The sequence below is a fragment of the Aulostomus chinensis genome, chromosome 18 (assembly GCF_037954235.1).
Source record: "Aulostomus chinensis isolate RoL2024-O1b breed Wild chromosome 18, RoL_Achi_v1.0, whole genome shotgun sequence".
NCBI classification, from domain to species: Eukaryota; Metazoa; Chordata; class Actinopteri; order Syngnathiformes; family Aulostomidae; genus Aulostomus; species Aulostomus chinensis.
The window spans coordinates 24,833,574-24,845,684 of record NC_141337.1 but is presented as its reverse complement, the minus strand read 5'-3'; positions in this window follow the sequence as shown (position 1 = coordinate 24,845,684).

Here is a 12,111-nt window from a genome sequence, read left to right as displayed (position 1 = left end):
GTAGAAATTGAACATTTTTATTTTTGCCATTCTGCATTTTTCTATTTTTCTGGCCTACTGTAGATATGTTTATGTACATTTTTTAAATTCAGTTCCATTCAGTTACTGCACTTTTAGTGCAGCTATGTTGTCAGGTAGCAACACCTGTGAGGGAATATCTTCAAGGGAAGACAAAAATAGAAACTTGAAAGATGTGAAAAGACTGAGAGGAGATGGCTACACTCAAGGGAAAGGCAGGGAGCTACAATAATCTCCTCTCCACTTCCCCCTCCATTGCTTCTAAGATCTCATGAATAATAAAAAAACAGGAGATGCTGGGGGATTTGGGCCCTGTGAAAAACCTTTGTCTCTTGGTCGCTTAAATAATCTTAACTTGTGTTTTCATTCAAATCATCTAGTAAATGTTAAGTGAACTGTTGATATGATGTTAAAAATAAAATGTGCATTTAGGTGTGTTTCCATTAACTGGAATTCATATAAGAGACAGTGTAGTGATGTCAGAAGATGGTGCCACAAATACCTTACTGCTGAACCTTTCAATAAATTACCTGTCTGTTCTGGACATGCTGCATGCTATCCAAGACAAAATTGTGGAATTTTCATGAAGAAAATAGCAGTGGAACCAGTTGGACGGCCAAGAATGCATTTCACCCGACAAGCACTCTGAAAAGGTGAGCTCACAAAGACATTTCTATTTCCAACACGACTTCTTTGTGACACAGTATGGAGAGAGAGACAGTCACACTGATTTAGCTTGAATTAAATGGCGACAGGTGCTAACAATGCCTTTGTCTAGCTGTATGCTTTGTGGTCTACAAACACTAACACCAAACTCTAACTCTTCCAGTTAGGTACTGCAAGCATGAGCGAGTTGGTTAAACTAAATGCAAGTACTGCTTGCATCATGGCATAAATGAGCACCAATCTGGAAGAGTCATAGGTTGTTTGGTTTTGCTTCAAATCAGTGTTTGAGGATTACTGAATTTATGGCTGGATAAAGAACATGTAACTGACACTAAACAATTCCCTTGAGAGTTTATAAATGGATGTTTATGGGTGGTTTTGCTGTTGTTTGCTGTCAGCCACCATTAGCTTCAATGTATATATAAGTCACTGGCACTTTCTTCATTTAAGATACAAATTTAAAGGACTACACTTTTTGGCTGAATAATCGCTTTAGTGATTGGCATTGCCAGACTTTATTTTAAAAAATGCTTTCCATCCTTTGTTTTGCACATTTAATCATTTTCATAAAAGACCTAAGCCTAAAAACTTTTTGAGTGAGTTGGTTTGAAATTTTACCTTTTCTTATGCCATATTTAAAAAATATTTCCTCTACATGGAAGAAACCTGACCACTTTTGACCCTGTTAAAACCATCTTTCTCTCTTCCAACATAAAATCTAATTGAAATGATCAGATAGATATCGTTTGTAGCATATTGGATGACTGACTCATGTCTGTCTGCTTATTTGGGTCAGCTCCTCAAATCACTCCCATACACACTGCCTCACTCACTAATTCACTCAATCCCCCTTACCCTCACTGCAAAATCCTCACCCCCATTGTCCCTTTTCACCTTAAATCCTCAAACCATCAGCTTTCCCATAAACACACAAATGGACAAAGATTCAGAAACACATACACACTCTTGCACACAAATGCACTCAACCCCCATCTCCCTGCATTTCCCTTGGTTGTCTACAACCACATCTAATGCACTGGTTAATGGCCCTCTAACCCCCAACTCACTCTCAGATTACACTTTTGCACACAGAGACACACACCAAAGTGCATTTGTGCACATCCCCTCTTACCCATGTATGTTGTTTGAGCCTCGACTTAAAGGCACATTGGTTGACATGAACATGTGTACCTGCCTATACACAAATACACAACATACACTAATGGTGTGCCAATCCTCCACATGTACAGTCACCAGTGGATTAGGATTAGTGATCCAAATGTAATGCCACTACATCTATCTATCTATCTATCTATCTATCTATCTATCTATCTATCTATCTATCTATCATCCATCCATCCATCCATATATATATATATATATATATATATATATATATATATATATATTTCTGTCTTTCTATCTCTCTCTCTCTCTCTCTCTCTCTCTCTCTCTATATATATATATATATATTTCTGTCTTTCTATCTGTCTATCTCTCTGTCACTCTCTCTCTATAGAGAGAGAGTGACAGAGAGATGTACACTGCCAGTCTAAAGTTTGGACACACCTTTCCATTCAATGCTTTTTCTTTATTTTTATTACTTTCTACATTGTAGATACATACCGAATACACGAAATATATGGAGCAAGATATATGGAATAATGTAGCAAAGAAAAATTTGTTTAATAATTCTAAGTATGTTTTACATTTTAGATTCCTCAAAGTAGCCACCCATGGTCTTCTCTCAATGAGCTTCATGATGTAGTCACCTGAAGTGGTTGTCACTTCACAGGTGTGCCTTGTCAGGGTTCACTTGTGGAATTTATTGCCTTCCTAATGGGGTTGTGACCATCAGTTGTGTTTTGCAGAAGTCAGGTTAGTACACAGTTGACAGCCCTATTTGACAACTGCTAGAATTCATATTATGGCAAGAACCAATCAGATAAAAAAAAAGAGACATGACAGTCCAACATTACTTTAAGAAACGAAGGTCAGTCAGTCCAGAATATTGCAAAAACTTTGAATTTGTCCCCAAGTACAGTTGCAAAAACCATCAAGCGCTATGACAAAACTGGCTAACATGAGGACCTCCCCAGGAAAGGAAGGCCACTATTCATCTCTGCTGCAGAGGATAAGTTGATCTGAGTCACCAGTCTCAGTAATCCCAAGTTAACAGCACCTAAATAATTGCCACACAGAGGTCGAGTTGCAGACACATCTCTGTGTCAACTGTTCAGAGGAGACTTTGCAAATCGGGCCTTTATGGTTGAATAGCTGTTAAGAAACCACCTATGCGACGCAAAAAAGGTGAACGGATGGTCTTTTTTATGTATGGTTCCCACCATGAAGCATGGAGCGAAGGAGTGATGGTGTAGGTGTGCTTCGCTGGTGACACTGTTGGGGATTTATTAGGGACGTAACAATTCATCTACTACATTGATGTATTGATTTTTATTCCTATGATCGAACTACATGGATCTGTGCTGGGCAAATTGGCCTTCCGGATGACATATATTGATCTAATATCGTTTAAAAATGTATTCAATCAATCAATTGTATCAATACTAGGAAATAACACACAAGATTTAAGCATGGCCGAATATATATATACATATACAGTATATATACATATATATATATATACAGTATATATATATATATATATATATATATATATACATATATATATATATATACAGAGAGAGAGAGAGAGAGAGAGAGAGAGTACAAACAGAGAAGAAATCTCTAATGCACATTCTGCTGGTGGTGATAATCTCTGTCTCTCACTCCAAAACACACACACACACACACACACACACACACACACAGTGGACTGACTGCTCTCTATGCTACGTAAATCAGACCAGAAGCCATCTAATCTAAGAGCTTTAATCCACTCAATTGGGGGAGGGTCCTCACACAGGCAGTCCTGCAGTCGCAGGAGGACATCATCGGGGAATTAACGGGGATCAATGAGCAGCTCGACCGCCTTATTAACGTACTAGAGCGTTTAGTTGAAAAAATAAAATAATCTGGCTTCATGAATCGTGTGGTTGTTTCTTACCCATTCACATTGTGGACATGAAAGTCTGCCGTGCGGGGACGGCTGCCCGGCCGGGATTGGCGTCCATCCCTTCAGCCTCTGGGTTATCCCGTAGGGGGACATGCTGTTCGGCATGGGGGACACCGTGCAGGTTGGCCACATTGTGAAGGATGCCACAAGCCATCACAATGCGGCACACCTTTTCTAGCCGATAGAGCAGCACGCCCCCACTCCGGTCCAGAAAGCACCACCGACCCTTCAGCTGGCCAATGGCCCTCTCCACCACTGACCGAGTGCGAGAGTGGAGGTTGTTGTACCTCCGCTCTTGGTCAGTGAGGAGGTTGTGGAGAGGGGTCATCAGCCAGGTCCTCAGGGGGTAGCCACTGTCACCTGCAGTAAAAGCACAGTATTGCACACTTTTGGTTTAGGTGACTGCAAGTTTAGTTTCTCAAACAATATAATTCAGCATTTACTCACCCAGCAGCCAGCTGCCCGACATTGATGGAGTGGAAACCCTTACGATTTACGTAAGCGTATTCCTCATGGGACGGCGCTTTTAAGGCAACATGAGTGCAGTCAGTGGCTCCGATTACATCAGAGAATGCGGCTATTGCTGCAAATTGTGCTTTAATATTGGCCTGTTCAACTGCACCATAAGGGAATTGAATGTACCTGCGGGAGAGGCGAATGAGCAGGTCCACCACCAAGGGCATTGCCCGGCTGAGGGTCGACAGGCTCACCCCAGAACGGTCCGCTATCTCTCGCTGGAAGGAGCCAGTGTCCATGAAGCCAAGCGTACTCAGCACCAGAGTGGAGTGTGTGGAGTGTGCATGTTCTCCCTGTGCCTGGGTGGGTTCTTGCTGGGTACTCCTACTTCCTCCCACAGTCCAAACACATGCAAGAGGGGACTAGGCTAATTAAATACTCTAAATTGACTGTTGGTGTGGCTGTGAGTGTGAATGGTTGTCCATCTATATGTGTTGGCCCTGTGATGGACTAGCGACTAGTCCAGGGTGAACCCTGGCCCTCCCACGACCCTTAAGAGGATAAAAGGTAGAAAATGAATGGATGGAAAAACCTCTGCTTCACACTGCTGTGAAAGGTGACCACTTCTATTCTAATTTCATTACTTCCGCTACACCTTTCATTTCATTCCAACAGTGTACAAATCTCTTGACCAAGGCCCAATTCTCACAATTAGGAAACATACAGTACTGAGTGACCAAACTTTAGTTGGGAGCATTAAACCCACAACTGACTGTTTTCTTTTAATTTATCGTCCTCACACTCTTACCAGTCAAATTAGCTGCTGAGTCAATCCAGCCGGAGATATCCCCATCAGCATAGGACAACACATTGATTTCTATGAAGGAAAAGGATAGACAGTCAGGACTTCGTACAGCTTGTCATAAAAGGGGCAAGTTCCATTTTTCCACGCTTACTATTGCTATCTTTATGCTGTGCTAACTTCACGGTTTTTGCTCTGGTATTGCTGCTAGCAACATTTTTGACCACTTTCTTCAATCTTCCAAGCAACTCCCTCACAAATGGCCCAGTTATGAAACAGTCATCTAGTTTTCTTTGGACTTCTTTCTAGAGATCAGTCATCTTGGATGATTTGCACTGAAAACCACATTCTCTCTCCATTTTCTTACTCACCAGTGGCACTCTGTTCTGTAAACAAACAGCACATTCTGAAGATGTTTGCTGCAGCCATTATAATATTTCATGAGCTTTTGGCACAAATGGCCATCGTAATGATATGATGCTGTTTGCATGCTCAGTGGTGGTATTTTTGCTTAAATAAAGGATATCAGTCAATGAGACAGTCCTACAATGTGGCCCAGGAGGAATTTTTGTGCACACTACTGAAAGAATGTGGTCCCAGACTACCTTTGTGTGTGGTTTCAGTGATAGGATCTCAGCAGGCACTGAGTGTGTGCATACCTATTGAAAATTTGTCATTGAATCATTTAGAATGGATTTCAATGTCAGGTGTGCGCATGGCCCGAGACCACCTCTGCAATTAGTTTGAATGATCAGATCAGCAGTGCATCTGGGGCCATTTACACTTGCATTAAATATCATGTCTCCCTGTCTACTTGTGATCAGATTGTAAAAATTGCATTTCAGTGCCAGGTGTTAACAGAATCCTAGAGTGTCAATGCACCACAGAGGTTATTTTGTGCATTTAAAACACAAATATTTACTCGTTTGTTAAAGGATGTGACATACAGTCTGTATCAAATGTCTTTCCATCCATCTGTTCTATCACTTTGGCTTTTCCTGGAGAACTGATCCACTAACAGGAGTAATGGATCTTTAGTTTTACATCAACTTTCATTATCACAGCAAGAATAAATTATACAGGGCACCAGCTTAGATATTCACATACCAGCTCGCTGTATAAAGATGGAGATGTTCATACATGCAAATGCTTTACAAGTCTGCACTAGTATAGAGTGTGCAGACAAAAGGCTACCCATGTCTGTTTTTATACCAGAATAAAAGTTTGAACAATCCCTCTTTTTAAAAAGTAAAGAAATATGAATTGTTACGTCAAATATATGTCAACACACAAATGTATGTCAACCCACACGAGCATGATGTATGTTTGCCATTGAATAATCTGGATGCTGGGAGAGCAATAGACCACTGTGTTAGATAGAATAGTGATGACACCTGTGCAGCCCTTTCCACTTCAATGTGTGTTGGTTTCATGCTGCATAACACCACATGGTCTTGTGGACACCTGGAAGTTGTTTGAACTGCGTAAGAATGGCCATTACCCAACCCAAACCTCTCACATTTTGTCAATTCAATAAATGATGTTCACTGCCCCAAACTGAAGCGCTTCACCAAAGGCCTAATGCAAGGGTTACTAAAACTTTAATTCATTCCACATGCTTTACATAACAAAATCCAACCCTATATATCTAAGTGAAGCAAATGTACCTGATCTGTGACTCTTTGCACTTAGCCTCAGTGAGGGCCACTTTCTTTTTTCACTTCCATATGGTCTGTGCTTACCTTCATATTTTCAGGAGAAAAAAATTGTCAACCAATACATGCATTGACACAAACATAAACTCAACCTAATTCCAAACACAGTAGTTTCCTGTCAGTTACCTAAAAACATTAAAGAGTTCAGGAAACTGTCACAACAGCAACAACAGCAGTTCGTTGAACAACTTTGTGGTTGTGTTGTCAGACTTGGGACCTTATGTCTTGAACACTCAAGTGAAGAGAGCTGTCAACCAATCACCACCTGGTGGCTCCGATGGTGGGGGAGGAGGAGGCCTAGCCAGCGTTCCTGTTGGTGGACGCGTGCGGCGAGGGATGCCGTGAAGCTGAACAAGGAGTCCTACAGGGCCTTTTTGGCCCATGGGACTCTGGAAGCAGTCAGCAGGTACCTGCAGGCCAAGTGGTGCGCGGCTTTGGTGGTTGCCAAGGCAAAAAGTTGCACGTGGGAGGAGTTTGTCGAGGCATGGAGAAAAACTTCTGGATGGCGTCAAAGAGATTCTGGACCACCATTCTCCATCTCAGGAGGTGGAAACAGTGAACTGTCAACACCATGTATGGTCCAGGCAGCATGCTGCTGATTACGACTTGGGATGTTGCGGATCAGTTGAGGGAATACTTCAAAGACCTCCTCAATCCCACTGACATGGCTTCCCATGAGGAAGGCCTGGGGACTTTATTGTGGGCTCTCCTATCTCTGGGGCAGAGGTTGCCAAGGTGGACAAAAAAACTTCTTGGTGGCTGGGCCCTGGCATTGGATGAGATATGCCAAGAGTTCCTCAGGGCCCTGGATGCTGTAGAGCTGTCTCGGTTGACACAACTCTGCAACATTGCATGGACATCGGAGCTGTGCCTCTGGATTGGCAGACTGGGGTGGTGGTCCCTCTTTTAAGAAGGGGGACCAGAGGGTGTGTTCCCACTATCGGAAGATCACACTCCTCAGCCTTCCTGGTAAGGTCTATTCTGGTAAGGTTCTGGAGAGGAGGGTGCTTCGGATAGTCAAACCTCATATCCAAGAGGAGCATGGTGCATGGGAGTTTGCGCAACCAGTCTACGTGTGTTTTGTGGACTTGGAGAGGGCATTCAACCATGTTTTCGGGGGAGTGCTCCGGTAAAATGGGGTATCGAACCACCCGATTCAGGCAGTTTGCTCCCTGTATGACCGGTGTCAGAGTTTAGCCCGTATTGCCAGCAGTAAGTCAGACTCGTTTCCAGTGAGGTTGGACTCGGCTAGGGCTGCCCTTTGTCAGTGATTTTATTCATTACTTTTATGTATGGAATTTCTAGGTGCAGCCAGGGTCTTGAGGGGATGATGTGGTCCTGCTGGCTTCATCAGGACATGATTTTCAGCTCTTGTTGGATCAGTTCACAGCCAAATGTGAAGCAGCTGGGATGAGAATGAGCACCTCCAAGTCCAAGTCCATGGTTCTCACCCAAAGGTAGAGTGCCATTTCCGGGTCAGGGAGGAAACCCTGCCCAAAGTGGAAGAGTTAAAGTACCTTGGGGTCTTGTTCACAAGTGAGGGAGAGATGGATTGTGAGATCGACAGGTGGATTGGTGCAGCATCGACAGTGACGTGGACTCTGTATCGGTCCGTCGCGGTGAAGAGGCAGCAGAGCCAAAAGGCAAAACTCTCAATTTACCTTACCAATTTGCCTCTCTGGTGAGGTCTTCAGGGCATGCATGTTCAAATGGTAGGAGGCCTCAGGGAAGACCCAGGACACGGTGGAGAGACCATGTCTCTTGGCTGCCCTGGGAACGCCTCAGGATCCCATGCTAAGAGCTTGGCGCGGCAGCTGGGGAGAGGGAAGTCTGTGTCTCTCTGCTTAGGCTGCTGCCCCCATGACCTGACCCTGGATTAGCAGAAGAAAATGGATGGATGGATATTCAGATTCTGTCTGGGGCATTGTCAATCATTATTTTCCAAGCTCCAGCTCCAGCTCCAACAGACCCATTAACCCAGCATTAATCAAAGCTCAGCCTTACAGGGTCAATAACAACCCTGAAAACAATTGCCTCACTCACTTCACATTATTCAGCTGGATCAACTCTGAGGTCAGGTCATACACCATCATATTCTGGCAGACTGTACATCACAGGAGCTACACTGACCTCTGACCCCTAAAATCAGTGTTTCACCAATGGGGGACAAAGCTTTTGTTCTGAGTTGCACATGCTGTACCCAATAACTGCTTGTCAGTCAAGCTGGTGTCCCTGATTTAGCACACCACACACACACACACACACACACACACACACACACACACACACACACACACATGCATCTGTGTGCTACTGCACTGTCTATCTGTCTATATGTGATGTTATTGAATATTTTCCCAATAAAAATGCCCCACATTACCGCAAATTCACATTTCTGCCAATAAAGTGTTGTGCTATTGAATCAATGTCTATGGATATAACCAACAGGGGTCCAGTCATATGTGAAGTGAATTCGGTAAAGTTACTTGACAGTTTGCTCTGCTCCTCTTCTTTGCATCCTGTTATGTATATGTTGCCCCTTTCAACTTATTTTGTGGCTGAAACTCAAAAGCAGACCTATACATTGTACAGTTTTAGAAATGTTAAATTCTAACTCACACTGTACAAGTAGATCGTTTGCGATGTAAAGCCAGAGCTCAGGATTCAAGGATTTAGTATGTACGTGTGGACTATTCTGGCTAATAGGGAATATTTGAAAAGAAGTTTTGCATGTTAAAGAAGAAAAGGCACTGAAGTGCTCCTCATACCTCTGCTTCCACAGTGAAGGAGCATGACAGCCAACCCCAAATTTTGAGGTCTGAAATTTATCTGTAGAGTTGATCAAGTGCAGCAGAGTGGGCAAGGATCAGCCCCCCCCCCCCCCCCCCCCCATACAATGCATGTAAAAACAATGCCCAAAAGAGGTGAAATTCAGGTCAACCTTGAACATGAGTCATGCAGTTTGAAGATCAGGCAAAAAAACTGGTTCCAACTGAACAATGTATGCCCAGCTTTATGCTAACTACATTGCCTGGAGAGGAGGTTGATAAAACACTGCGGTTTTAGCAAATCCTTCACAGATATAAATAGTGCATTTGTAATGACCTATTTTTAGCTGCTGAACACACTTTTGGTGCACAAGAAAGTGAGCAGAACTGAAAATCACTCAAAATAAATCTGGGATCTCATGTTCTTCCTACAGAAGGATCATGTCAGCCAGGTTGGTGGCTCATGTATATGTTTGGTGGTTTTTGGTTCTTTGTCAATAGTTACATTAAAAATGCAAAGATAACTGGATTTAGAATGCTTCCATTTAAGAACCACAGAGCTTTCAAGCCAACCCTGCTGTATACTGTGTGTGGCTTTATATGGAGAAAGGATAAAGGATCTTTCATTGAGACGTATGCACTGAGCCATGTACTCTGACCTCTTCCTCAGAGGGTTGAATTTGGCCTCATCTCTTTGCCTTACAAGGAAAAGCATAACTCCATAGTACACTTAACTTGTGCCCCTAGTTTCTCCCTGTGACTTTTTGTCCAACCCCATGTGCCTTTCTCACTACACTTTGTCACCTCTGCCTATCAATATATATATATATATATATATATATAAATTAAAATGGATCCTAAATGTATTTTCTATCCCTCTGTCTTGCTTCCTGTCTCTTTCCCTGCGTCCTTTCTCTCCCTGTGTCGGGAGATATGGGTCACTTAAGGGGCAAGCTTCATTTCCGTAAATGAGGACCAAAAAAGAAATCCTGGCACACTAGTTAGCTTAACGGCACACTGCCCCCTTCTCACCCTGACACATATGCACACACACTCAGGCAGAGCAAGCTGAGAACTGTTTGATGAGCTAATTACCATCGACTTTCTCCGTGTGTGAGGAAGTGTCCACATGAGCGAGCTGTATGATGTGTGTGCATCAGTGTTACTGGGATAGGGTTGTGCTTTGTGGCCCAGTTTTGGCTGAAAAAAAATGAGAAAACAATGGGCCGGATGAGTAGCAAGGATAGATATAGATAGAAGTGAGAAAAGCTGAGTGAGAGAGATACACAGGAGTTGCTAAAGCACCCCAGACCCATGTGAGTTCGATATTGGTGTGACTTTTCACGTGTATGCATGTTTGAGTCTGTGTTTTTTCCCCTGAGGTGTCATTACTGGTTGCCCCACTCTCATGGGAGTCCATGTTTACTCAGCATGGTCCCTGAGCTGTCACTGCAAGAGTCATGCATTCGTCATCACCATGACAACGAATGGATGCATGGAGTCTGCCTTGAAGTCACCTTCACACTCAGCCTGTTCAGCTTATCAAACATGAAATGAAGTTGACTTGAAACCCTGAAACCCAAATTCTGCTTTAAAACCAAATTACCTTTTGAAAAACATAAATTGCCCCCCCCAAAAAATAAAATTTTTAGAGCAAAAGCTGAGCGTCATGCATAACAATGGGAATGTTTTTATCCCAGGGACTGTAGTCTCCTTCTTTTATACAATGTTCAGTATGTTTTGAATCTTGTGGTGTGGCCACTATTTCAGACTTAGTCTTTAAATATGTTGACAAAATTATTGTTAGATTTAGTCACCTCTGTTCTTCATAGTTATAGGTTGTAGCATCGTGGTCTACTTTTCCATCCATCCATCCATCCATTTTCTTCTGCTTATTCCTGTTAAGGGTTGTGGGGGGGCTGGAGCCTATCCCAGCGGCTTTTGGGCGAGAGGCAGGGTTCACCCTGGACAGGTCGCCAGTCCATCACAGGGCCAACACATAGACTGACAACCATTCACACTCACATTCATACCTACGGTCAATTTAGAGTATCCAATTAGCCTTGTCCCTAATTGCATGTCTTTGGACTGTGGGAGGAAGCCAGAACCCAAAGAGAACCCATGCAGATACCGGGAGAACATGCAAACTCCACACACAAAGATCCCATGCCCGAGCCGGGACTCAAACCCGGAACCTTCTTGCTTGAGGCGACAGTGCTAACCACTGCACCACCATGCCGCTTGGTCCACTTTGAATCAAAGAAATGTCCTTTTCACACTAGACATTTGCATCTCATTTTAATCATGTTCAATATCGCCAGAAATTATTAATTATTTGTCGAATTGTAATAGTTTCATGACTAGCCCTAACAATTTGAATATGAATCAAAGATGGAAAAAAGAACAGCTCAGTGGTACTTGCACATAGCTGAGAGCAATGGTGTATGAACAACAATGTGGAAAAAAACAACAGCAAACTGAAATTGGTGCAACATCTATTTAATCCAAACTTTGATCTCAGACCTTCTTCAAGGCCTTAATAGGCACCAGAGGTTGCTAGAGTGCAATGGTTAAAGGCACATCAAGTAGTCAACCTGAATGAATGCAGAG